This window comes from Pyrgilauda ruficollis, unplaced genomic scaffold, assembly GCF_017590135.1.
Source record: "Pyrgilauda ruficollis isolate IOZ18807 unplaced genomic scaffold, ASM1759013v1 scaffold43, whole genome shotgun sequence".
In the NCBI taxonomy this organism is placed as follows: domain Eukaryota; kingdom Metazoa; phylum Chordata; class Aves; order Passeriformes; family Passeridae; genus Pyrgilauda; species Pyrgilauda ruficollis.
This window is the reverse complement of record NW_024525823.1, coordinates 6,103,150-6,130,926: the sequence shown is the minus strand read 5'-3', so window position 1 is coordinate 6,130,926 and position 27,777 is coordinate 6,103,150.

Genomic DNA, 27,777 nt, shown 5'->3' with positions numbered 1-27,777 from the left:
GCAAATTAAGTAGCCACAGTTCCCCTGTGTTCTGAACATCTTCTGCATTCAGTATCACAAATGAAATGTATGAGTACAGGTTGTACTTCCCATCTCCAATACAAAAGTTGGGGAGTTTTTTTTTCCTTCTGGTGAGCACACAACAAAAATTGATTGCAATTAAGGAGAGAGTAATTGGCAGCAGCCTCAAGTCTTCCTTGGATCCATTTTCAATAGCTTGAAGCTTGTCAAAATCTGTTTTCAACTTACAGGATGATCTGAGAGCTTCAAATGCCTCCTTTGCCATCTGTCCTGTGGGTTTCAATATTTGCTTTTTCTTTATATTATTTGAATGCAGTAAGGTGCCGGTATCAAGACAGCTTTTCTCCTTTTGCTGAGTTGTGGGGCAGGAATTTGAGTGGGTGAGGTCTGAGGAGACATTGTTTAGCCTTACAGTTTTTAAACTCTGTCTTCCTTAGATCTTTATTTTTCCCTTCATGTGTTTCCATTCACACCTGAATCATTCATTATGCTGGCAAGCTGGGAAGATCCCTCTTTTCTTCAAGGTAACCACACATTTCTGAAGTAAATTATAGGTGTGGAGATTATAGAAATTTGTCGTCTAGGCACACACCCTGGCTCCTTTCCTTTTCCAAAGCATGAAATAATAAAATGTTTTTCCTTTTTTTTCTCCATAGCTAATGTATGCCTAATGTGGGAACAGTTGTTTTTTTGTTTTGATGGAACATTAAAGCAGGCTATGCAACAGGGGAAGAAGTCTAAGAAGTGGCATTTTACTTTTAAACACAGCTTTGAAAATAAGTGGCAAATCAGTGATCATGCTGCATTGGTGTAATCTCCTTTGTGCTTTTTTTGTTGGACTGTCAGCTTAGACATAGATTAAGCATGGGATAAAAGTCCAGAAGTCCCTTTTGAATTTTGGGCTTAAATACCAATGTTCAAGGTCACCTCTCCTTTCCCACCCTGTGATGTTTTCAACCCAGAGAGTTTCAACTTAGAGTTTACTCTAAGAAAGGACAAATTAGCCATTGCCGTGGTATTTTGACCCAAAGCAATAGCAAAAATAGCTGAGTAAGCTGCTTTTATGATGCTGAAGTCTTGAAACACCTTCTACCACTCAAATACATGGAAGGATTTTAGTAGAACTGAAGGATGAAAACATTATGCCTTGTTGGGAAATATTAATGTTCATGGCTATCATTCTTTTATACTCCCCAGACTTTAGTGTTTCACGCATAACAGAAATGGAAAAGATCCAACCCACTAATTTACATATGTTACAAAGTACAGAAGATGAAGGAGCTATTGGAGATGTTTCCACAGAAGATGAGCTGTGGGATTGCCAGATTAAGAGAAACTGTGGTGTAGTGGCACAAGTAGTTAGATTTTGAGAAAATATGCTGTTTGCAACCAAGTCTTGTTTGAAGTCACTTGCAAGCAACAGCAGAAAGAATTGGTCTGGCAGATCTCTCACTCCTTTCTGTCAGAGCTGACCTTGGCAGATAAAATTACACAAAGGATGAGGGCCAGAGCAGTGACAGAGGCAAAGAAAGCAAGGGACTAAGGAGAAACCTTTCCACAGACAGTTTCAGAGGAAAAGTTTTGTTTAATTTTATTTTTCATGGAAGTATGAAAATAAAAAAAATGGGGGAAATGGAAAAGGGAAAGAAAGCCTCAGACACAGAAACACACATTATTTTTATAATTTTTTTGGATCAAATTTACTGGTGCAGCTGCATTCAGGTGCAGCTTTATTTGAGGAAACGTTGCCTCTGGAAGTAAAAAACCCCCATGATTCTCAAAGAAAAAAGATAAACACATGCTTTGTTGGAGGACTGTGGTAGAAAACAGTGAATGAACAGAGATTTTTTTTTTTTAAGGGGCAAGTAAAACAGACAGAGAAAAAAAAATGAATCTGTCATCAGCCCATTTGTGAAGAGAAGCTCTGCTATACTATGAGTCTGGTGCTAAAAATCATGCATGTATTCCACATCCTCTGTACCTGTGTTTCTGGAAACTGTGGTACCTGGAAACATGCAAACTCTGAACAGCCTTCAGCAAGAGCTTTGCTGGCAAATCAGTCCCAAGCCTTTCTTACAACAAAATTAAATGGGATATTTGAAGGCTAGAGGTAAAAGGGCATACAGCATATGGCACACTTCAGCTCTTTACTTCAGAAAATAATTATTTCAAATCCTTTATTCCAGAAAATGGACTCTTCATATCCTTCCTTTGGAGCATCTGTGATGACCTAGATGCATTTGCTAATTGCTGTGTAATGGACTAAATGTGTTTATTAGGTTAAGTTAGTTTAACGGGGGGAAATAAGGGTTATTAAAGTTTGCTGTAACCAGGAATGAATATTGCTGTTTCCCCCCCGCCCCGCTCTCTCTACAGTGATAAATTCCAGAGAACACATCTCAGTTCCCTCCAGCCTGAGCCATCTACAGATGCATGTTTTCTTTCTATAACCAGCTGTAGCTAATTGCATCAGTGCCGCCTCTACTGCTGCACATGAAAAAGAAACCTGTAATTTATTGCAACAGACCATACTATTCCTGCTGTACATCTTGCTCGTTCTGTCATTCCAGTGAACGGATTTCTCATGGTTAATTGGCAGTTCTGAAGTGGAAAACAACCTTGCTCGGAAGAAAGCTTTCAAAACCTCCTCCATATGTTCTACCCAGATATTGATAAAAGAACAAACAGAAAACATATTGTTTATCTGTAGGACCATGATTTCCCCATCAGCCAAAGAAATACTGAGTCAAACCCATGGCTCATGTGTCTTTGCTGTAGCCAACACAAGTACAGTGCTCAAGATAACGACCCATTCATTTTATTACTGCTCCAATGGTAACACAGTGCCTTGGAAAACATATGCAGGTGAGGTGGTGCAAATTACTGTCAAAATCAGTGGAGCTGTGCCAGTTTATACCAGCAACAGATCTGCTCCAGTCTCTGCCTCGGGGAATTTATGAATCATAATGTAACTCTAAGTAGATCTAGTGGCTGTAAAACTCAATCCTGTCTTTAATAGCAGTGAGGCAGTAGAAGGCGAAAGGTGAGCCCTAACCTACTTTTGAAAGGGTCATGTCAAGGGCATGGAAAAAGGCCTTTTAATTGTTCTTACAGCTCTGGGGAGCGAGACTGTAATGAAAGGCAGTAAAATCTTAATCACAACTGCATTGCTTGAGTTAGGAATTAAATATAGGAGTGAGGAATTAAATATAGGAGTGAGGAATTAAATATAATTCTGCCTAAACCTGTGGTTTAACAATATGAAGGCTTCAAGAACTCCACTGGTGCAAAGAGCTCCCTTGCCCTACCTCCCTTGTCAGCACCATCAAAATCTAGGTACTAATGTTGATGTAACTAGGTGTGGGGCTATGTTGTGAGCTAGACTGAGGAACAACTCCAGGTAAAAAAAAAGAAAAACAGAAAAAATAAACTAATTAATAAGCTCACAGTATGCACACTTAATAGCAGAGGTTAGCATTTGCAAAATGACTGGCATTATATAAGAGTGAAGCGCTCAGTAATTCCCAGCTATTACTGTGTAGTGTTGCTATTTATTACTGAGGTTCAACCTCTTGTTTGCATCTCGGTGCACATCAAAGAGCCTCCCTGCCCAGGCTGCGCGGTCGGGAGCTTGGCTCAGAGCTCTGCCTCCTCTGCTCGGCTCTCCTCTGCCCCAGCTCTGCCTTCCCAGCTCAGCAGCCACAACTGCTCGCTCCAGCTTAGCAGGTGCAGGGGCTGAAGCCTCAAGTGTTAATTGCTCTATTACGTTAATGTGAAACTAAAAGGATGGAGTGGGAAATCACGGGCATTGTCTTTTCATTTACCCTAATTGACCAAACAGCAGTAAAAGAGTGGCCTGAAGAAAGCCTCTTATAATGCATTGGCACTAGTTAGGAATTTTAAGAAGGATTTTTAAAAGTCTTTGCATCGCCTTAATAACATAGCTTCAAAAGTGCCACTGAGAGGGGTTTGTACGGTTCAGGTAGTTAGCAGCAAAAGGCAGAGATTGCAGCTGTACAACTCAGCTCTAGGCAGCAGATCTGCAGCTGACCATGAAGACACAGCACTGTTGATGGCCACAGCTGTGCCTGAGCCATGAGGCTGTTCTCTCTTCAGGTGCTGTGTCTGCATCAAAGAGAAGAGGGAAGACAGGCTTCCTAAGGGATGGAGCAAAGTCTGTGGCTTGTCTTATGTCACTGTAGCTTAGAGAATTACAGTGCTCTGTGAGCCATCCAAGGACTGCCCTTCAGATCACAGATAGGTTCTTCCTTTGGACATGGGTCAACAGACAATAGTTTTGCATTTAAATAAAGAATCCAGAAAGATATGGTATTTGGCTTCATCACTGATTTTCTTCTACTGTATATATATTCTTTTTTCCCCTATTAACTTAGGATTAAACCCTCTAAGTTTACCGAGGCAATACCCCATTAGCTTCAACAGAAAGCATTTTTTTCCCCTTTTTTTCCTTGTGGGTTTTTTTTTTTTTTTTTTTCCCAATAAAGACTGAGGGCTGTGATTTTGGTTTCTGCAGCAAGCAGTAGCTGGCACTGCATCTCATCACTTCACCATGACCTATTACTCTGCTCACTCTCCAGCCACACAGCTTGGTACAGCAAAAGTGGGGAGAAAGAGACTTTACTTTCTGTCATAGTAAACATTTCAGCTGTGTGGGCCTAGAGGAAAAATCAGATGTGTGTAAAGATGTCTCATGGAGTAAAGGGAAGGCAGCAGCAGAGACTTGGAGCTTTGGGCTGGGAGTGACATTTACAGACAGGATGTGCTTTTGAGTTTGCAGCCCTCAGTTTCAAGGTGGCCTTAGGCACACAAAATTAATCCCATCTCAAGTGATTATTTCTCAGCATATACAGCCACTAATGTGACCATTAAGATGAGTAACAAAGCAAAAACCCCAAAGAGACTGTATACTAGTAGAAACTATGTTAGATGTTCCAATCAAGTATTTTGTGATGTTGTTAATGTATTTTATGCCCTGGTACCTACCTATCTATGTTTGCAGGGTTTGTGTGGAAAAGTTCAGGTAGTGGATGCCTGGCTTCTCTCCAATGTGCTGGAAGCTTCCCCTGTTGTCTGATAAATCCAACACCAACTGTTTCCAAAAACTGACCCACTGCTGGCCAAGGCTGATCCCACTAGCAACACTGGGATAGCAGATTTAAGAAAGGGCAAAACCACCTGCACAACTGCAGCCAGACAGAGGAGTGAGAATATGTGAGAGAATCAGTTCTGTAGATAGCAAGGTCCATGAGGAAGGAGGGGAAGGATGTGCTCCAGGTGCCAGAGCAGTTTCCTCTGTGGCCTCTGGTGTAGACCATGGTAAGGCAGGATGCCTCCTGCAGCCCATGGGAGTCAACTCTGGAGCAGAGATCCACCCACAGTCCCTGGAGGATCCCATGACTAAGGGACACTGCGACCCCAAGGGAAGCCTCTGCTGGAAAAGGCTACCAGGCAGGACCTAGGAACACATGGAGAAAGGTGCCCACACTGGAGCAGATTTGCCAGCAGGACTTGTGACCCCATTTTGGTTTTATTTCTCATTACCCTACTCTGACATGATTGGCAATAAATTAAATTAATTTTCCTTAAGCTGACCCTGTTTTGACCATGACAGTTCCTGGAGTCTGATCTTTTCCTGCCCTTACCTCTGCTCACAAGCCCTTAGTTACCTTCTGTCTCCCCAGTGCAGCTGAGGAGGGCAGTGATAGGGCAGCTTGGGTGGGCACCTGGCATCCAGCTGTGGCCAACCCACCATGCCATATCTTGTGTGTGCCACAGTTAAATAAGCACCTTTGCCATGCAACTTTTGCTCTCCTTAGAAAATGGATAGGATAACACCAGAACTATGTTTACAGTCTATAGCGTGGCAGAATATCTACTTAGTGCATGCTAGGTTTTTCAAATAATCCCTAGGGACAGGATGCAATTACAGCTCTTTTTTTGCAGTAGCACACTGCACAGTTTGTTATTTAACAGGTTTCTTTCTTTTAAGGTTTGTAACTGGGAAGGTTGAATTCAAAGCTGCAGGTTAACCAAACCTGAATGGGTTATAGTAGATTCTCAGGTTATGTGAGCAAAAACCAAATATTAACTGGTGCCAAGCCACCAAACTACCTATTGTTTTCAGGGTAAAGTTGCATGAATAATTTCTTTAGCATTCTGTTCAGAAAAGGAATTTCCCACACTTTTCTCCTACCTTACCTGTTTGTCCCTGTCCCTGTGATGCTCTTGGCTCTCTTCCTGTTGCCATCTGGCAATGAAAGTGCTGATGCGACTTACTGGGGGCTGATGCTATAGAGGGAATCCTACCAATGTGTTCTCATGAGTTTGTGCAGTCCATACTGGAAATACCTCTGGATATAAAGAGCCTGAATAAGCCAAAATTCCAGTGGAGGTCCATGTTCTTACTGATAGCATCAAGATGGACGGGAGAGAAGCACGACCAACGGCACATTTTGGGATGCTGAATTTGTTTCTACATAACCACAAAATTAACACTTTTCACTTGACCTCATCCTGGCATTCAGCCAATTACTAGGAAGTACATGAGTTTCTAAGACAGTCACTCTCTCCACTGTACATCTCAGAAGACAATTAATTTTGCTGTGTGGATGTAACACTGCATACCTAGAGAACATAGAGGGCAGAAGAAAGCTTGGTCCTGGATAAAGGAAAAATCAATGTCCTCGACCAGCATGGGCATGGACACCTTCAGATGTGGGGCTGTGACTGGGCTGAGTGTGTGAGGCTACATGTGCATATATATGCCTGGCTCAAGGAGTGACAAAGGCAAGGCAGCTACACTGGCTGTGTGTGACAGTGAGAAGAGAGAAGCTAAGTGGTTCAGCTGCTGGAAGGAGAGGCAGGTTTGTGTTCAGTCCCAAGCTATGAGCATTTCAGTGCTGCTATCTTCAGGCATGCCATCAACCTATGCAAACTACTGTGCTGTCTTAAATTTGAGTGCACGTGCAGCCTCCGACCCCATCACTTCCTTTTCACAGGGGTGAGCTGGAGCAAACACTAGTGTGTCATGACTTGTCTAAGGGTCCTCCTTACTCTGCAGTATATTCACACGAAGGAGGAACTTATGTATCTTTTATCCTTTAAGGAATTCTTTTTACAATTTGTAAACTAACTGATGTCCTGTAAAGATAGCAAAAATAATGCAAAAAGGTGGCTAAAAGGTTGATGTGACCCAGAGTAAATATGGTGATGATTATGCATGGAATATAAATAGCCTATGTAAAGGGTACCAGTACATAAAATGCATATTTCTCTTTAAAGAGAGATGAAGAAAATATTTACTACCTTATTATAACAAAAGAAATATGTAATTAAAAAACAATCACTAGCTTCAGAGCTTCAATAAGTCTTTTTATTAGGTATTAATAATTTTACTAGGTACTGGATTGCTGGAGGGCTGGGATCATGTGAGTGGGTAATAAACCATCTTGATACATCATGTTCTTTCAGTCTTGCCAATGTGACATTTGCTGTGCAGGCACTAGGAATGTTATACATCTGAAGTAAAGCAAGTGAAAATACCCTATCGATCCTGAAACACTCTTACCAGCCCGAGCAAATTAATATTGAGGGCACTGACTTTAGAAGAAAAAAAAGCATTTTGATGTGTATTTGTACGACAGAAATGTGGCACACAGTAAAGCTGACTCCTGGTCAAAAACTGGAGAGGTATGCCTAAAACCTTCTAAATTTAAGAGACGGGTCTGTTTTCTCTCTGGGTCACTGTAGCCACTCGTTCTGGACAATACCTATTTGTGATATCAGTGTCATGTGGTGCATGAAAACTGTTGAGATTTTATATTAAGCTCTATTTCTGACCAATAAATGAGTCACAAACCAAAACCAGTCTGATGCTTGATCCAAACATCCTCTGTGTCTTCATTATTGCTGACAACTCCTGGGAAGAAAAATTACCATTAGGAATTGATCCCACCCCTCCCATCTCCCCCATTTTCTCCAACCATGAAAACAGCTCTGGACATGTGGGCCTTCCCCATTCTGGAAAAAACAGCTCTTGGTTTTCAGTGGGATTATGGCCTGTGTATCCAAATCTGTTAGCAAGATGACATCAATGAATTGGAAATGTTGTTCTTATGTTAATGCTTCTCTAATTAGCAATGTTTGAAGTAGCTCTGCTAAACTAAGAACATATCCTAACCTCAAGCCAAAACTCAATGCAACTCCTCTTTTGAAAAAATTCAATTACCATTATTTTCTTTGTCAACATCATCTTCCAGAGCAAAGCCCACAACTCACAAGAAAGAAGACAAATAATCTATAAGCAACTTCTGCTGTAACATAAAATAGTCGCATATAAATTAGGCACTCAAAATATTTCTGCAAGCATTTTCACCTGTGACTCAATAGTTTCAAGGATATTTTCAGCTTCTACAACTGCCTTACCAATATCCAAATGAAATAAAAAATACTAAAAAGCAAATTAGTTCAACAACAACTCCTGTACCTCCAAATAAAATTTTATCTGTGGGAGGACTGTAACAGAAACAGAAGCAGTGACTTAACCAAAAAACCTGCAGTTTGGACTTTCCATTACAGCAGCAGTTGTGGAGGTGAGAATGTCTAGAAACAATCTCTTGGGCTTGCTCATACAGACATGTTTGCTTTCAAGCTGATGTATTGCAATATCTGTTCTGTTAATGCATATTTCCAGAAGTATATTCATGATCTCTTTAAGGTTAGCAACAAAACCTCACTCAGAAAGGTAGGGATGCAAAATAGACATAGTAGCTGAGTTTTTACTGCAGTGCATCAAGCAGAAACCTACACATATGCAAAATTACAAAGCTAAGCAAATCTGCCTGGCAGAGGGGTAAGAAAGTGACGATCTGCCTGCTGTGCTGTCACGGAAGGCTGCCTTTTGAAGGCAGTAGCTAAGGGTTATATGAATTATAGACAGGTTGATGTACACTTTTTCTCCTCCTTGCTGTGGCATGCTAAACACTCTTCTGTTAGTTCAACTTTAATAGAAGTGATATGTGATTTAGAACCATTTTGTCATGTAGGCTTCATTGGCTTTCTTGCATATTTTAAGAACTGTGTGTTAATTCTTTTTGCATCTATTATTTTTACAGCGAACGTCTTGTGGTTTACTGGGTTTTTTTTCCTTCAGAAATTTGACACAGTTGTGGCAGTATTGATTAAAGATAAAAATAAAGAAGTGAAGTGTGTTCAAGCGAAAGTGATCCACCACCCATTATGTGAGATTTGCATAACAGGATGATTTTTGTCTTAAAACGTGGATTGCCAGTAGTCATGAATCAGCTAGATGCCATGTCATTTTACAAAGGGCACCAGTTCCCTGTGAGCCTTTTTTGACCTAGATAGGGTTTTGATTCCATTCTAAGTGACTGTTCAATTCAGGTAAATATAGAGATGAGCACCTTAAGCAATTAGTTACTTAGCCAGGTTACAGAGCCATGTGTGAATGCATATGAAGATGTACTCTGCAAGTGACCAAACCACTTGCCTAATTCTATGACAATCACTGTGGCAAACCATACACAGTCATTCAATCAGTACTACATATGTTTTTTTCTGTAAAAAGAAATACAAAAGAAAATATATTTTATGACACTGCCTTTCACAATATTATGTTATGCTGCATAAGCACTTATTTGATGGCAAAGTGATAACTTAAATCTCTTCTCGTCTTTGGTTAGTTTTAGCCATTATTCATTAACATTAAGACTCACAGCATACTACCAAAAAAGCCCACTAAACCAATTAGGCCAGAGGAAGGGTTATTTTCCAAAATAATAAGAAGTAATTTTCTTTTACTTCTAAGACTCACAGCATACTACCAATGTAAAAAAAGCACACTAAACCAATTAGGCCAGAGGAAGGGTTATTTTCCAAAATAATAAGAAGTAATTTTCTTTTACTTTCATAATTCTGGAGTTCATTACAATCCTTTCTCAAAGGGCTGCAGTAGGTCTTCCCTAGAGCCCAGATTTGAAAAACACATCTTAACATTTGCCTGTTAGGGAGCAGGCAGATGAGTTACTACTTCTACCACAGCCCACGATCCTGCCGATTATACACATGCCTTAGCTGGATTATTCAGAGAGAAAGAAGACCTTAAGATTTGCCTACAAAGGGCAAACATGGGAACACTGAAAAAAGTATCTTCACTCTCAGATGAGGGCTCTTCATCTGATCTATTTCAGCTACTTACTACAGGATGAGAGGAGCTGCACTGTAAGCCTGCCTGTCCCCTGACTGATAAGGACTCCTGGACAAGGAGTTCAAATGTAGAAGTCCATACTGCAGACACCTGCAGATGGTCAGACAAAGCTCCCTCTGAATTAGTGATTCACAAGCATTATGGTAAGATTTTTGAGTCTGAAGTCACACACAATTGGATCACCTTGTCTGGAGGGAGTGCAGGAAAAGGTACAGCTGGGCTTTTGTGTTCTCTGCTATGTAGCCCAGAGATTAAGGAAAGAAACTGAAGGCATTCTGCTGTTTTATCACTCTCATGCTCTCTTTTTGGCATTATTATGACAGTCTTGTTATAGCTTAGTTCCTTACTGAGGCAACTACATGACAAATATTATTTACTGGTCATTACATGAAACTTGCAAATATTATTGGAACATTTCTATTTCTGATACTAAATGTGTGCAACTAATTTGACTCGTCATTGTGAAGATGTGGAGACAGTTATATATGTGATACCTGTCTTCTTCCCATCCCAATAAGTATACTTATGACTAAACCCATGTTGCAATAAAATTTACTGGTAGATTCAGTTACACCACAAGCTATCACTTAATCCCAAATAAACTGTAGAATTTGACATAATAATTCCTGATGTGGAGGGAATTAGTTCTTGCTTGTTTACAAGAAATCACTATTTTTCCTACTTATTATTTGGCTATTATTTATCATACCACATGTTAGAAAGAACAAGAGAAAAGTTACATAGTTCTTTTCCTGTGTGTTGACAAGTGAAAAGTTTCAGAGGTTCTCTCCAGTCATGGTTCACATTTAAGCATCCACAGCATTTCTTTCCTGAGGATCAGAGACACGTCCTTGATAAACAGGAACAAATAAACAAACTGAGTCACATGTAATTGGAAACAAGGGTTATGATCTTCAGTTAAAACTGATTAAAGTTTGCAAACTCTAATGCTATATCCTTACCCTGCTTCCTGCAGTGTGATTTTTTTCTTCCAAGTTGTCACAATCAATTTTATAATTTTTAAAACTACTGCTGTTAAGGAGATGAAATGTTTAAATAATATGTGTGAGTCCTTTACTCATGGATAAAGATTGAAACCCATTTCAGGGCGAACACTTGTCTGCCCATGGGAAGCAGTGAATGGATTCTATATTTTGCTTTGCTTGTGCATGTGGCTTTTGCTTTACCTGTTTAACAGTCTTTAACCCCCGAGTTACCTGTTTAACAGTCAACCCCCGAGTTTCCTCTTTTACATTTCTGATTCTCATCCCTGTCCTGCTGGGCGTGGAGAGGTGGTGAGCAAGCAGCTGTGCAGTGTTTAGCTGCCTCCCAGGGTCCAATCACAACAGATAGACATGGCTATGGGCAAATCAAATGTGAGGCTATAGCAAGATGCTGGTAGCCAGGAGAGGATGTGATGGAGACACAGGAGTGTGCCTTTGAGACATCATTAAATAGATTCCAGCGGTGTTTTGATGGAGACCCTTTTTCAGCACTTCAGGTTGCTTCAGCTTTTCAACTTTCAGGTTGCCAGAAGCTCATCAAAAACTTACCAGAAAATTAACTCATGCTACCTGAGACCAAGGGCTTCCTTACAATAGTGTACTTGCTGCTGGAACACCCTTAGAATAGTTTTTCCTTTTACTTTTTCCTTTTCTAATGTGTAATGGGCAAGGACAATTATGGCAAGCAGTAACTAAAGTAACTAAGGCCAGGAAAAATGCCAGGAAACATTACCTGATTATAGGACAGTAATTCTGCTACATGACTACTTTGAGGTTTAAGGATTTGTTTTTGTTCTTTGTTGAAATTAAATCTGGAATGTTCTATCAGTTGTTTGTACTGGTAGGATGAATGTGTCACTTTAATAGTTGGGTGTTGCAGGGACAAGACAGGCATGTGGCAGACCCAGGCACAGCTTCCTGCTCTACCTGATTCTACCCTGATTTTTCATTCTGCATCAGGGATTTGAACGTGTTTCTCCCACATACTCACTCATCATGAGAGCTAACCAGCTCTGGAGTATTTACTTTGCATTGCCTCTCTTACTATAAAACTGGATAGCTCAGTGCAAATGTTTTGAGAGCTATGAGAAAGCTTTTGTATAAGATTTTGTGCCTCTACAGCCTACAGTATAAATGGTGTTCTCACAATTATTGCAATTCAGGAAAATGCTAAGGATGGCAAAGGCATCTTATCATCCCTGGGGAAGAGGAGGTAATAGGGCAAGCCAGGAGCAGCCAGGAGTAATGGTGGATCTTATCCCAGCAGCAGCACAGCCATGTAAGCAGAACTATAAATCACCACCCAACCGAATGCATAAGGTCTGCCAGGCTGATCAGGGAACTCTCTATTCTCTGATATCTCACAAAATGACATTTCTGCCCACCAGATAACACATAACTCCTTGGTGGGATTTCCTATCTCATCTTTGAGCCTGAGTGTCTAAATAAGCCCCAGTGTCAGGTAGGTGTCAAAATGGAAGAGGGAATTTTCAACAGCCTATGAAATCACTTCAATCACTTCAAACTATTCAGGATCCTCCAAACATGGAATTTTTCCAGCAGAGCCGGAGAACACAGAGCATCCAGGCATCATGGGTGATTCTGGCCATCTCTTTTCTCTGACTTGGATGGAATTTCCTCATGCTCATGAAACTATATGTGTGTTTATACCAACGGCACCTCCATTGAAGTACACTTATTTTATCAGCACTGGTGGTTATTTATTTGCCATTTATTTGCTGTCACTGAGATGGCTGTAGTGTGGTGTGTTGGTCTCTAGGGGCTTAGGTGAATTAGCATCTGAGGATTTTATCTGAGTTTCTGTATGTTGATGGTAAATGTCATGAGAAATAAAGTCACAAGATTACACTTCCTTCATCTTATTGTAGTTTGAAATGGGTTGTGACTGTGGCCAGATGTCTGCAACTTTCTGTAAGACTGAACCACACCTGGTGAAGGTGACAATCACACTATAGTGTTAGAAAGTTAACTGGAAATTAGGTTGATCAGCATGAGTCATGCTGTCAGGGAAAACAGTTCTACACTTCTATTTGGTTCTGTTATTTGGTGCATCAGCTTTTCTAAAGACATTCCAAATAGTATACAACTGCAAAGACGACTTAGTGCATTTTGCAAGCTGCTGAGTCCTCTATAGCTACCAGTGATGACACTCATCCTTAGGCAAACACAGTACTTTTCCAAATTTGGGTACGAGTCCATGGTGGCAAGCTGACCGAGGGCTCTTCCCCTTTGATACAACAGCAGGAAATACAACACAGAAACTGCCTTTCCTTCTCTTAGCTCCCCTGAGGACTAACCCCTCTAAGAACTTCTTCTCTGTATTTTTGTTGCTGACTCTTTAAATCAGGCAAGAAACTTCACACCTGGGTGGTCATTTCACAAACAGCAGACACTTGCTTCATGTTTTTCCACTGGAAATCATCTGATCCCAGTATTCTTTTACTTCTGTCCAGGGATATGGCCTGCATACTTGCTACCTTCTTGTACAGATGGAAGGCAAAATGAATAGCACGTGTTTTTCTCAAGGCAAGAAAGCAAGTAAGAAAAGGAGGAAAACCTAATCTTGCTTAATTTGCAGCTGGATTCCATCCTGTATTTTAAAGTCTGGATCCTGTGGTCTTCAGAGAAGTTACAATGATGTATGTCACTGATGTATGACAATTTAGACCACCATAATTATCACTATTTCTTCTAACCTGCTTGAATTTTCTGCATTTACTGGATATTTAAACTTTTTCCAGCTTTTACTTTGCAGCAAACTCTAGAGCTTGCTAAACCTGGGTGCCTGTGCAAAGCTGTAGTAGATCTGGGGAGCGGTTATGGATGCCTTACCCTAGATTTTGTAGCTATTAGCCCAGTTTCTTTTGGAGTATATTATAGAGGAGCAAAACAGGGTGAACCAGAATAAAAGTGGTGTTTGCTGCAGATTTTGTCATGTCCACCTCTAACACAATTTTGTTCCTTGGAAATTTATGAGGCAGGAAAATTCATTTCAAATAAACCTTCTGAACTTCTGGGGGGCGGGGGTTTTGTTTTGTTTTTGGGTGGGTTTTTTTTTTTTTCCCTGAACTGTGATGGAATCTCATAAAATCAGGCTGGAATTCATGACCCATTAAAATAATGTCTTCTCAGAAAAAAAAAAAAGGGCACTGGCTGCATTCTAACCTGCCAATGTAAGTGGAATGTTTGCACAGGCAGCTTGCATATACCATACTGACTTCATTCCCTCTCTGAACTACCTGAAGATTTATTCCAAATGGGTCAGTAGAATCTGTCTGAATTCAATTCCACTTGGACTCAGTGAACTGCAGAGATTAGTCAGAGTTACAGTCTGTCTGAAGAACCGGCAGCCAGGTGTAATGATCTTTCCCAATTAAATTTCCTACAGGTGAACTTTGGGATTAATGCAGCACTGACAGTCCATAACACACTGTAAAGCCTCGCTACCTGCAACAAGCACTCTGACCCTCATTTCCAGATGTGCCATTCTGCGCCAGGAGTTGCTATGCCAGGTGTAACCAGTGAGTTGGTGTCAATCAGGTGAGCACCCCCCACAGAACACATTGCAAAAGGGTTTGGGTTGGAAGGGACCTACAAAGATCCATCTAATCCAACCCTCATTTCCACACTCACTAAATAGACTTCTAATATATAGTTCTGTTGAAACTGTGATACAAAGCATACTAATCATCTCACACATAGAGCCAGGGGAGGAAAAAGCTTTTCCTTGGAAAGCAGTAACTGGATATCTCAATAGTCTTGGGTTTTAGAAGCTATTCGACCATAAAACTAACACTATATAGCTTCACAGTCTTTTTAGTAAGAAATCAGCTTTGACAGCTAAAACAAGCCACTAAAGACTCTTCGTTCACTCTTTACAAATTTGCAAGTGTACATGTGATTAACAAAATATCTTTGGAGTAAGTGTCCCTGACTTTTATAATAAGAATTCATGTAGGTGACATGCTCTGCTTTGTGAACAAGGCTGATTAACACTCAACTGTAAGTAGACAAGTAGAGAAAATACAGTAACACAACATTAATGATTCAGTATGAAAAAACTAAATGGTTGCCTAAGATACCTGAATGGTCAACAGCATATGATTTTGCTCCAAAGAATAAAAGAATAAATCCACCTTCATTTAGAAGCATCAGGGTATAGGTGAGGTCTGAATCCAGCATATGAGAGAGCCAGTAAGCATGTCAGCAGATCTCGCTCCTATTTTGCTGTTAGTATTCATTCAATGTGAACAGTATTTTACTGAAGGTGTTGAAATGGCTACCTACCTTTTCAAAGAACCCACTGATTTTAAAAATTAGTCATATGATGGTTATGCTAATATCAGTCTTAAAATACTGATGTAAGGTTACCCTGAGAGAAAGGCATGCAGGAGCAGAATCCTGAAAAGGAGACTTATAATATTCCTTCCCTGTGGTAAAGAAATCTAAATTGAGATGAGCCTGCCCTTGTAAAAAAAACAAACCCTCTTGCTGGCAGAAGCTCTGGATGGAGATGACTTCAGACAGGAGTATGGCCCCAGATCACGTGCTGCAGAAGCAAGCCAGCAATGTCCTCTGGAAAACATGGTACAGTGAATGAGAATTCAGAAGGAAATCTCATTTATCCTTTTCCTTTGTCGCAGGCCAGGATCTCAGCCAATTAAAGGCATGATACACAATGAAAGAAGTTGCTCAGGATAGTGCATAAAAATAAGGAGCTTTATTACTGCCTTTTATTTTTGGACTTAAAACTTTGTAATATAGTGTTTTTTCTAAGATCAGCATATTAACTTCAGTAGAAACAATAGCAAGAAGGGGAACAATAAATCAGTCTGAACATTCACTAACCCAGGCTGCAAAAAGAATAAAAAACCTTCATCAGTGACAATTACCTATTAAAACACATTCTCTATATTTCTGTTCTCTTAAAAACCTTGCAAGAAAGTCCAAAAAATTGCGTGATGTGCTGGCATGTCTGTTTCTGTAAATGCTGGTTTGTTTTCTCAACCCCAGCTTCGCCAATGGGAAATGACAATTCCCCAAGGGAAAGTTGGCGTGCACTGGGATGTGCCAGAAGATGGGTGAGTAAAACCTCTGCGCTTGTCCACCACGTTTGTGTGTAAGTCATCGCTTTTCTGGAGCTCCAGACAGTTTGCACAACCTCCTCCCTGGTGGTTTTATTTTCTTAATAAAAGCTTACTTGGAACAAACACAACATTTCAATTGGGGACTGGATCACATTAGAAGATGGGAGGGTAGCAGTCAACCTTGCCCTCTGAGCATCTCCTTTCCTGCCTGCCCGCTTTCCCTTCATCATGGATACTTAGCTACCTACAAATTACTGTACAGCCTGAAACTCACTCTGTTATGTTATCTTTTCAGATGATATACTATTAATAGTGTCTTGGTGGGAGGCTGCATCCTTATGCCCAGAGATAATTGTTCAACTTTTCAAATGCTCTTTGGGCCACATTTTGGGCAAAGCTTTTCCAATGACAAGTGTACAGTCATTGATAACAAAGCTCTCAATCCATTCAAACCAAATAAAAATTGAGCAATTACATGAAAAAAGCCAAACCTCTACAAATCTTGTTATTTTCCTTCTTTCTTTCTCAGAAATGGTGGTTATTAAATGCTTATACAATATCTGCCAGTTTTATCTAACCCTAGATAACAAAGTAGTGTCCGTGGATGAAGGTCAGTACCTGTAATGCTGCCTGGAAATACCTCTCCATAGCAGCAAAAAGTGTTACACATTCATGCTAGAGAGTGCTGTGAGTAGAGACCTATAGTAGATCTGAAAAAGAAATGCTGGCTGCTTTAACAAGGACAAAATCCTGATTATGCAAATAGGCTGTGCTGAGACAGGTCTTTCTCAGTGCCTTAGTCCAAGCTTGTGGAATTGCCTCTTGCAGAATTTTGGCTCCCCAAAGTGTTCATACCTCTGTGCTTAGTGCAAGCAATCTTCTTTGACCCAGCTGTCAATAATAAAATCACACCAAAAAAAATATATAAACACATCTATTAAACCCCCACAATTTTCCCCTGGGAGGAGAGAGGACTTAACCTGACAGATATTAGTCATCTTGCTTACATAATGATTAGAAGGTGGTCTGATATCATAGTTATGGATATCACATAAAAATAGAATATGAAGTCTGAAAACTTTCAAAAAAAAGTTAGACTTTTTTTGATCTACATTTTGTATCACACATTATCTTTGATCTACTGATAGGGGCAGGATTACCAACACCATGGTATTTGGACACCTTCCAGGAACAGAAGAGTGGGGAGAATCCTGTAGCAATCTGTTAACAGGAGTACTTTATTCCTGACTGACAGATGGAGAACCAGAAAGATGGAGAGGTTATCTGGCCCTCACAAATTCACAAAGCACATCTGTGACAGCTTGGGAGAAAGCTCAGTGCTCGATTTCTTGCCTAGTGGGAAACATAACAGCTTAACCATAGCCTTCACAACATCCATTCTTGCTCTCTTGTTAAATCTCTGTATTCCTCTTTCCATCACTCAGCATGTTCTCATTTAACTCACTGTACCATTTCTTTCTCTGCTTCCAAGAATCCTCCCAAATATCATAACAGCTGTTCTCCACTAAAGCCCATTTCACATTAGTTTTTTCCTTACTAAGCTGTTCTTCTGTACATGAAAGGAGGAGTAGACCACCAAAGTGTGTGCACACCTATCACAATCCCTGCAAGACTCTGTTCTAATAAACACCTGTCGTTCAGATTTTCCAAAAGTCTAAATTACTGTTAGTGGATCACTTTATAATGTTTTACCCCTTCATTTTCTACTGTTGCCACTCAGCAAATTGCTAGTAGAAACTAGTAGAACACTGCCACTCAATATCAGCACTCTCTTGAATTGATTATTGAATCAAAATAAAAGTTTAAAAAATGGTATAGATTTGATCTGCATCACACAGAAGCCAGAAGTTAATGTAACTTTGATTAGCATTTTTCCTAAAGAGCTACACAGGAAAGAGAAAAGACTAAAGGTGAAGGAGATTCCCAGTAAATACAATTATTCTTAAACATAATCTTCTGGGGAAGGTGTTCCAAGCCTCCATGAGAAAAGCTTCAACAGACGCAGAACTGGACTGACGCAGAAGAATTGACTATGAGGTTCAGCTGCTTCTGATGTGAGCTGCTGCCACACAAGGCATAAGCCATAGGAAGGACCTATCAAGCTGTTAGCTGCCCTAAGAAAGTGCATGATCTTGACTGCTTTTTGTTTGAGGATTTTGCATCTAATTTGAACAGAAGAGATGATTTTGTGGAATTCATAACTTGTGTTGGGTTTTTTGTTGTTGTTGTTGTTAAAGCTTTTTAAGGAGATTTTCTTGGGTGGACAGGTATAAAAGTGAACTATTCAATATTGACATTTGAAGTTTTATCTGGCTTAACTGGAACTAGCTATATAAATCACAGGGGTTCCTTTCTGTTCCCACACTCTTTTAGTACTACTGTTATAAACAAAACAAAACAAAACAAAAACCTTTATAATCAGGCCTAAGAAAATCTCTGTTCTTTAAATAAATGAGAAAAAGTTTTATTTTTAGGAGGAAAAATGAACTTATTTTTTCACTTCTTTTTTGTCTTGACATTTTTTCACCACACGGATTAGACAGTAGGAAAAAAAATTGTTTTGAAAGACATATTGACTGAGTAAATACATAATTCATAGCTCTGATTTTGTGGCTACTTTAGTTGAGGGAATGACCTTGATTGTCTCTTAAAATACCTAGCAGCCTTCCTTATCTCTGAGATGATGAGTCCGTAGTTTCCACTGATTGATACACCAGGGTATAAACTCACCACTGACTTGCTGTGAAGACACATAGAAATAAAATCTGACCACTCAAATGCTTGAACTGAACACAAGCCATAAAAATACAGGTGGAGGGGCTGGATTTGTCCATGTAGTTATACAGGCCACACTGCTAGTTTTATTGTGAATCCAAATCCTGGAGCCATATTGCTGTATGCGGCTCTTGGCCTGCATTTTTAATCAATTTACATTTCTAGCTTTAATTGGTGCAATGGAAAGCCAGAAACTGTGGAGGAAGTGCACCCTAATGGCTCAGGAATCAGAAAACAAATAAAAGAGCATAAGGTTTTCTTGACACCATTCCCTAGATTTCCCTGACTCATGCTTTTTTAACATTTGGGAGTGACTGTAATGTCAGCTCATCAAACTGTTTTCCTCCTAACAGTGCCTAAGTTAGAATTTCAGGAGACTGTAATGAAATGAACTACATCCAAAAAATCCAGACAGTTGTGCAACTGCAAAGCAGTGACCTGTTTGAATCTGTCTTATCTTAAATATATCATGGAATGTTGACTCTCTGAGGTATTCTCCATCCTTTAATAGTTTCATTGACAGTCATTCCTCTGCCCGTTTATGAGCACAAGAAAAAATAGGAATTAGTGAATCACTGGCACATGATTTTTACATGGGAAAAAAAACCAAGTAGTTGCCCAGTGCATTCTTTTTTTTCCCATAAAGAAAAAAACATTGGGAAATGCGAACGTGTGGGTTCAGCCCACAAAAATGCAGTGTATTATCCCTCATTCTCCACTATGTTCTTTCTGAACACTTGAGAAGGTAATAAAAATCCCTACCACTTAAATTTTGCAGTGTATCACATTATACATTTTAGTAATAAAATCTAAGTATGCTTAAATATACATACATCTCTTTAGCTAATACATTTTATTGTTGCACTTAGCTTTGCAGCTGTTAACTGCTTTAAACAGGAGCTTTTCATGTTGTTGCTGGCATCTGAGGGTTTTTTCAATCAAATACTACTTCCCTAAGCCACTTTATTTGCATCAAAGGCAGGTGAATTATTTAAGGATTAAAATGAAACATCCCTTAGTAGCAGTTGTTAATTTACTTGAGATTAGTGCCTTGGCACTACTAATGTAGCTGCTGTAATTTAACTTGACAGTTAATGCTAGCCAGTAATATACCATTGATCTGCAAACCTACAGTGGTCAAAACCAGGTTCTCCATGCAGTTGAAAAGCCTCACATGATATCTTGCTGTTCCCTGAAAAGAGAAGAAGGAAAATACACAATTTTTGGTGGAATAGAATCACAAGTCAGTGATTCATTAAATCCTGTTCTATTTCATGCTCATAAATGGAGAAATGATTCTCTGTGAAATGGTATCTTCATAAGTGTCCTTTTCAAGTGATAATTCAAGTCAATATTAAGTCCAACAAGTTCCCCTCTGTCAAAATTTCCAAGGAACATTTCTTTCCAGTGGGAAAAATGACAGTAGGTACAGTTGAAACAGAACTCAATTCTTTTAAGTGGCAGCATCATGAGCTGGGCACCTTCTGCATTTCTCAATCTCAACCTGCACTAGCATGTAGTTTTTATGTTTGTCCTTTAAAAGCACTGAAAAAAACAAAGTGACATTTCAGCAGACTGTTGTGGAATCTCAGATATTTTCAGGAAATCTTTTTCTTTGAATATTTTGACTGCTCCTTTTTCAAACAGTGGCCATGACACAATTAAATCAGCCTCAAAAAAGATGCTGACATCTAAATCCATGCTGGTAGCAGGGTCACAATTTGCACACCGCTGTAGCTGAAGCCAGTTGTGTGGTCATTTTAGATTGCTTTGTGGTGAAATTCATCCCATGACTTTAAACAGTACAAAAACTTCACGTCACCTAAATCCCACTGCATTTTCAATGAGTTACGTAGGGCGTACAGGCAGCCGAAGCCTCTGCTGAGGGCACTCTGAAGTTTATTGTGGATATTATTAGAGCTGCCTCCTGCGTCAGAGGAGTGCCAGGTGGTGTTTTTGAGGCACTTGTTGCAACCCTGTTGGAAGCCTGAGCTCACAAGTGTAAAATGTGCTAGCTGGCTTTGTAGCATGATTTATCAGGTAGGGCTGTGCAAAACCCACCAACGGCAATTTGCATAGGCTTTGGAAAATGGACCTGGTGTGCTCATTTTGGGACATTCCCTCCACTATTTGTGCTTTGGGTTTCAGTATTGTGTGAACCCGAAAACTCAAAGTGAAACTGGCCATAGCCATGTGCACGTCATCGCCGTGTTGCAAGCAATGGCTTTGTTGCTGCCAGCACAAACCAAAGCATCTCCAATCCCGGCCACCAGAATGGCTCTGCAGGATCCATTCCCGCTCTCTGCCAAGAGGAGGCTTTGGCCAGGGCAGTGCTCTGGGTCACAGTGTCCCACGGCACCGTGCACTCACGCGCACAGCCCAAGTGCTCCGCAGCATTCTTGCCTGTATGGGCCTGACTTGTTTTAGAATGTATGAGGGAAGACAATGGATAGATTGGGCTAAAAAATAGTTTGTTAGAGTCTTTTTTTTCTGACTCATTATGAATACCAAGGATTTCTTGTTCAGGGATAAAACCAAGGTGAATTTACTAGTTTTGTGGTCTGAAGAATTTTTGCAATTCACCCACTTTTCATTTTTTGGAAGACTCAGTTTTGGTTCATATCAAAGAGCCTGAATGCTTTAAGCTAAACTTAAGCTAATCTACAACTTCCTCAGGTTTAAAAAACAATGAGATGCCTTTACACTTAAACTAGAATTGGGAGCTTCTACTAGAGATATAAATATGTGTACAAGATAGACACAGGCATTGAGGAAGGTAGTTCTTTTCACAAAAATCTAGTGAATATCAAGTGAATAAGAGAAAAAACTCATTTAAATTAAATTAAACTTACTACATTTTGTGTAAAATGATCCAAATATTCTAGCAAAACATCAGAGCAACTATTCTGCTTTGCAGTTTTGTAAGAAATAAATGAGAATTGCTAAGAAATGAAAGCAAATTAATAAAAAAATTCAAATATTTGTTATATAAATCCAAACAATTCTGATGTTTTCACACAGTAATAATTTATTACTCTAAGTAGAGATTCTAAGTTTACAGATGATACAGATAATTATTAAAATGCCTCTATTGCTGCTTCAGATTTTCCTTCCTCAAGCCCCTCAACAATTGTCATCACTGCTTTTTTTCAGTCTTGCCCATTAAAAAAAGGCAAAGAATGAAAATAAAATTTTACTAGTAAGGAAAAAAAAACCAACTTTTTGCCCTACTGTTAAATCAGGATATTCTATAACTGCAAAGCAAGTCAATTTATAACTAAATGGTTAGAGTAACTATTTCTGTTTGAGAGGACCACAACCCACAGGTGGAAGAAAGAGATACCAAATTTCTAATAAATAGATGTGCACAGTTACTCTGAATTTTGGTTCAGTGCAGACAAGATGTGGAGTGACTTTGACTGAGTATTCCCCGTTTTTGTAGACGTGAATATTTAGGACTTGCCTTTCAAATCAAGACAGAATTATTCATCCTGCTGAATAATTTAAACCAGCTGAAGAAACCTGACCCATTAACTCTCACCTGCAAGATACAACAAATATTGTCTTCTCAAAATTCTGCCTTCTCAAACACTTTCCACAAGTTACCACATTTACTGCCATGTGCTCAATGGAAACAAGTCCAAATTCTTTTGATCCCCAGCACCTTATCTAAAGAAATGGCATTACCTGCTTGCATTTCACTCAGTTGTTAGTGACTAAGCAAACATCTCTGCTTCTTTAGCTGATCACATAACTTTGGGGTCCTGCAAGCCACTCTTGCTGTATTTGTTCTTTCCAGATTGCTCTCAATTAGGTCTTTCACAGGGCAATCACATCTCAGGTCTGATGTCAGGTAGAATGAACACACTGCTGATCACAAGAGGCATTCAGACTGCACCCTGGAAACAGAGCAAGAGGAACCTTTTGGACACACACACATGTGCACGCTTGTGCACTCACACACATGAGTATAAGGGAACACACTGAATATGCTCCTTGGGAGCTCTAATTTTTTTTTTTTTAATTGCCAGGAAATCAAGAGGAGAAACAGCCTGTAATTTTCAACCAACCAGGCAAGAAGCAAGAGAAAGATGCTTGAGGGGTAGGAAATTTGGTGCGAGATGAACTCAGGCTCACAAGACAGTCCAAAAATTAGGGGCGTCATGGGGAAGTCTTGCTTTGACATTAAGAGGTAACTCTGGTGCAGAATGATCAGTAAGTTTGCCATAGAATCATGAAATCTTTGAGGTTAGAAATTTAAGATCAAGTCCAACCACCCACTGCTATTGGTGGATATCAATGTGATAAATGCAATTCCAATCACAGCCTATGATACAAAGGAATATGACATTGTAGTTTGGAGGGAAAAACTTTACATGCCTGTGATGGCATGACTACAACCATTTCACGTTATAGGATACCACCTTCTCAGCCCACGTTAATGAGAGGATTAGAACTCAGTGAATTTACAGGTGATATAACCCTGTCCATGCCCTGACCTTTCTGCCTGACTGCACAGGCTAACTGGTTTTGAGCATGCAGAGAGAATCTTTGCCATGTGATTGCTACTCAGACACTGTCTCTGTAATTTAGATTATGAAAGGCTTGTGGTGACTTTCAGGTTTTGTCATCAATAGCATGTTTTTGGCGTGGGTGGTGTAGATGTGCCAAGCCCAGCACATCATGATGAGAGTGTGAACTATTTCAGGTACTCTGCTGTAGCAACTTTGTCATGCTTGATTAAGGCAGAGGTTAATCCAGTAGGAAGGATAATCTAGAATGTATCTATAATGCGGTGTCCCAAGTCCATCAAAATGGATAAGTTATCAGGTCCCCCACATGACCTTGTGGGGAAAAGTAGGAGGTAAGGTACCCCTGGCACTCCTGGCACAAGGGGCACGCTCCTCTCAGAGCCTCATGAAGGAGTCAGTGCATAAAATGTCCTGCTTGTTCTGTTTATGTGCTCACAGGATTTTAAAACCTTCAGGAATTTTTATCTCCAGGAAATGGTCATCCATGGGTCTAAACAGTGACTGCCATAGGTCCTCTGCAGATTTAAAAAAGACACCTCTCTATCCTACCCTTCCTGTCATCACGCTGCCTCTACAAGGAAGTCCAGGCTGTTCCATGTGGTGGTCTTTGGGCATTTGGATGAGAGTGCTGAGATGGTCTTGCTTTGCATACATCATTGAAATCTTGTCTGCCTTTCCCAATCTCTTGTCTTCTTCCCCTAATTTCCAGTGCTTACTTTAATTTATAGTGATAGAAAGTGTTTTAATGATTGGGCAGCAAGATCAGCAAATCAATTGGTCAGATCAGATGGGAGAGCCATATAAAGTACAGGGTAGAAATTCAATGCCACAATAAACCTGAGCTTGAAAATTACCTTGCTTCCTCTGGCGAGGTAACATATCACAGGACAGAACTGCAAAGCCCTGCTTCTGTCTTTGAATGTCCATCAACTGCCAACTGTGTTGTATCAAAGTAGAGAAGAGCGTATGACTCAGCTTCCTGCAAGTACAAACTTAATGATGGTACACAGTGCGGCCCAGAGAAATGGGAGGTGGTGAAATGCTCTGCGCTTGACCCTAATGGGCAGTGCTCAGGATGTTGGTCAATGCTCTTCAAACAAAAACAAGCTCCAGTTTGTTCTATAAAATGAGGAATGCAGCACAGAATACTGGGTCTGTGCCACAGAAAGTCCAGTGATAGCGGTGACTAAGAATTTTATACTGTGTTGAGTAATACCGCTCCGTGGGGCGATGCAGGAGAAGGAACAATTTAGCACAGTGTATACTCAGATTTATAGAAAATCATCTTCATGGAAACTGCCACCAGAGCGGTACTGACGGGTTTGCATTGTGTGAGCACTGAAGAAAAGCAAAACAATGCTGGGAAACAGATTGATTTTGTTCTCAGCTACTCTGCATAGACGAAACTTTTATTAAGAATGTTGTCCTGCTCTGGCAGCAGATTGTAAATTACCTCCTAAAATTCTGATTACCTAGGATGTGCTCCTTTTCCCATTGCAAGTGTTTTTTAAGTCAGTGTACAGTTAATTGGTGCAACAAAGCTTTTGGGGCTTGGAAGGTTCAGGAACAGACTGCCCACGTGCAAACTGAAGACAGAGTTGTTATGCTCTTTCTTTCCAGTGCAGCTGCATGCAAGGAGTGGGGAAATGTGTAATCACTACCAGTTTCTTGGCAGTCACTCTTGTAAGTTAAAAAAGATAATTGCCGTGTTGGGCCACACGTTCCTTGTAGCTCATGCATACAGCTCTCATCAAATGCATGTAGGACCTGAAAGGAGCAAGGGCAGTGCAGGATCACCCTCACACTTTCTCAGAAGCAGAGAAGGGAGATGAAACCATGCTTTTACCTTTGCAAACTGAAAGTCTCCGTTCTTCAGTTTTTTCTCAGCTGACAGCTGTGCTGTGTTTCCAGGTGCAGCTGTGCTAGAAGCTTGGGTTTACACCTATGAGCTTTTTCTGAAAAGCAGAGGACTGGTGAGGAATCGGTTCTGCAAAAGTCCAGTTAAGAAGACATCATATACCAAGGTCACACAGACTTGAAAGAAGGTTTGGATGTTTTTAGGTCATTCTGGCCATTTGAATAATGGAATCTGGTTTTAGAAACAATGTGGGTATATATCTTTTATGACATAAACTGGGGAAAACCAGACAAACTTCAAGGCAGGCCAGTTCTTCCTTAGATACAAACAAGCACGTTCATAAAATCTGGTTTATCATATGGCTGGCTGCGTTTAGGTCTCCTTTGTTTCATTTTTTCCACGAATACTTTCTGTGCATCTGAGTGCCTGCAGTGATGCCAAGTTTACGATCTTTTCACACACATGAACTAACACATTCTGCACCATTCTCAGTCCTACATTTCAGGGGAAATTACTTCAGAACTCACCTCAGTAAAATAAAATTTCAAGGCAGAAAACCAACTATTGATTTCTAGTTCATTCACTAAGAAAAAAAAGGGCATGGTATTGCAAGTGCTGTCCTTTTACCGCATGAACATGTATACTTACAATGCACACTGTGGCTTCTAAGTTATTTGCAAAATCTGCTACAAGTAACATCTTTAAAATACAGAAACATGGTGTGTTTGGAAAATAATTCCAGATAATTTACATGTATTTTGTAAAATATTTAAATACAATACATGTACAAACATGAAAGTATATGCTATAAGAAAACACCAATTCTACCTACATTGTTGTAAAATTAATTACAGCTCAGTATTTTCAGATGGTGGCATACAATCTTACAGATTTCCAACAGCACTGTTGTTATTCACTTCAACTATGATAATATCATGTGGCTCCAGTTAATATGAGAGCCTGTAATTAAAAATTACAATGGTAAATGCTATAACTACACAGTAAGAGACTTGTCTTGAAAATCCTAAACAGCTGGCAGGAGTGGATTTAATACAATTTACGCTAATAATTGTTGAAGAGCTTGCATGCATAGGCTGGAGCTGTGGTCAAACCTCACTTTCAGGTCTGGAGCTTAACCGTCTGTATTTGCTGTGTGACAGCAAACAATCTGTATTTTTTTCTGCACTTTACATCTTATCACACTCTAAGACCATGCATATAGCAGATGTTATTCCCAGTGCTTAAACCCATTTTTTGACTTACATGGCATGCAGACTGAAAATGCCCATGGTTGCATTTTGTTGTGCCACTTTGACAGACAACATAAGGTTTATTGCAAGTTCTGCCAGTGCAATCTGGCAGGAAGGTCCTAGTGAATTTTTGTGTGAATCTGTGACTGAAAAATTACCATCTGACAGCTGAATTTTTTACTGACCTCTGGCTCATATCAATTTCGAATGCACACTTGCAGAAACATGTCTTCAACATACTTTTGAAAATGTGTGAAAATAATTGATGAAATACTATTTTTCTTTTCACTTTAGCTGCTATTCACAGCAGTCTGCAGGATCTTAAATTTGCAAATGTGTGGAAAAACAGAAGGCTCTTAAATTAAGAAAATCTTCTTTGCACTGGCTGAGTACAGCAAGCAATCTTATTAAGTTTACCCTAATATGTACTTATTTTTGCTGGTTCATTTGCTGCAACCTATAGAGCTCCCTGGTCTGATACCTCGTATATTCACATGACTATCATTGCCAGTAAAACTGAGAGACCAGAAATGAGCAGTAGGGGGAAGGGAGAGAGGAGGGCTGACAGATATATTTTATGTGAATTAGACTGTTTGTGCACTGTATCTACATCCAGATATATATCATCAGCTATGCTAGTCAGACTATGTCTTGACATGGGTTAACCCTTTATCATCTAAAGTTTCTGGAGACACCTTGGCTTTCAGCGTGCTAAAAGGACCCTGGATGAATGAAACTTTATTTTGAATCAAAGTAATTCTTCAGAGTTAGCATCTTGCACATTATGGTCTCCAGAGGAAGCAGATTAGCAAGCAAGCAGACCTTGACCCAATGCAAATTGCACTGCTTCTTCAGTTCACATGTCTAAAAGGGACCAGCTCACAGCATGAAAGAATAGTTCAGTCCCAGTTCCCATCAAACCCCTGACCTCTCTGTGAGACTGCCAACGTGGATACCAGTTA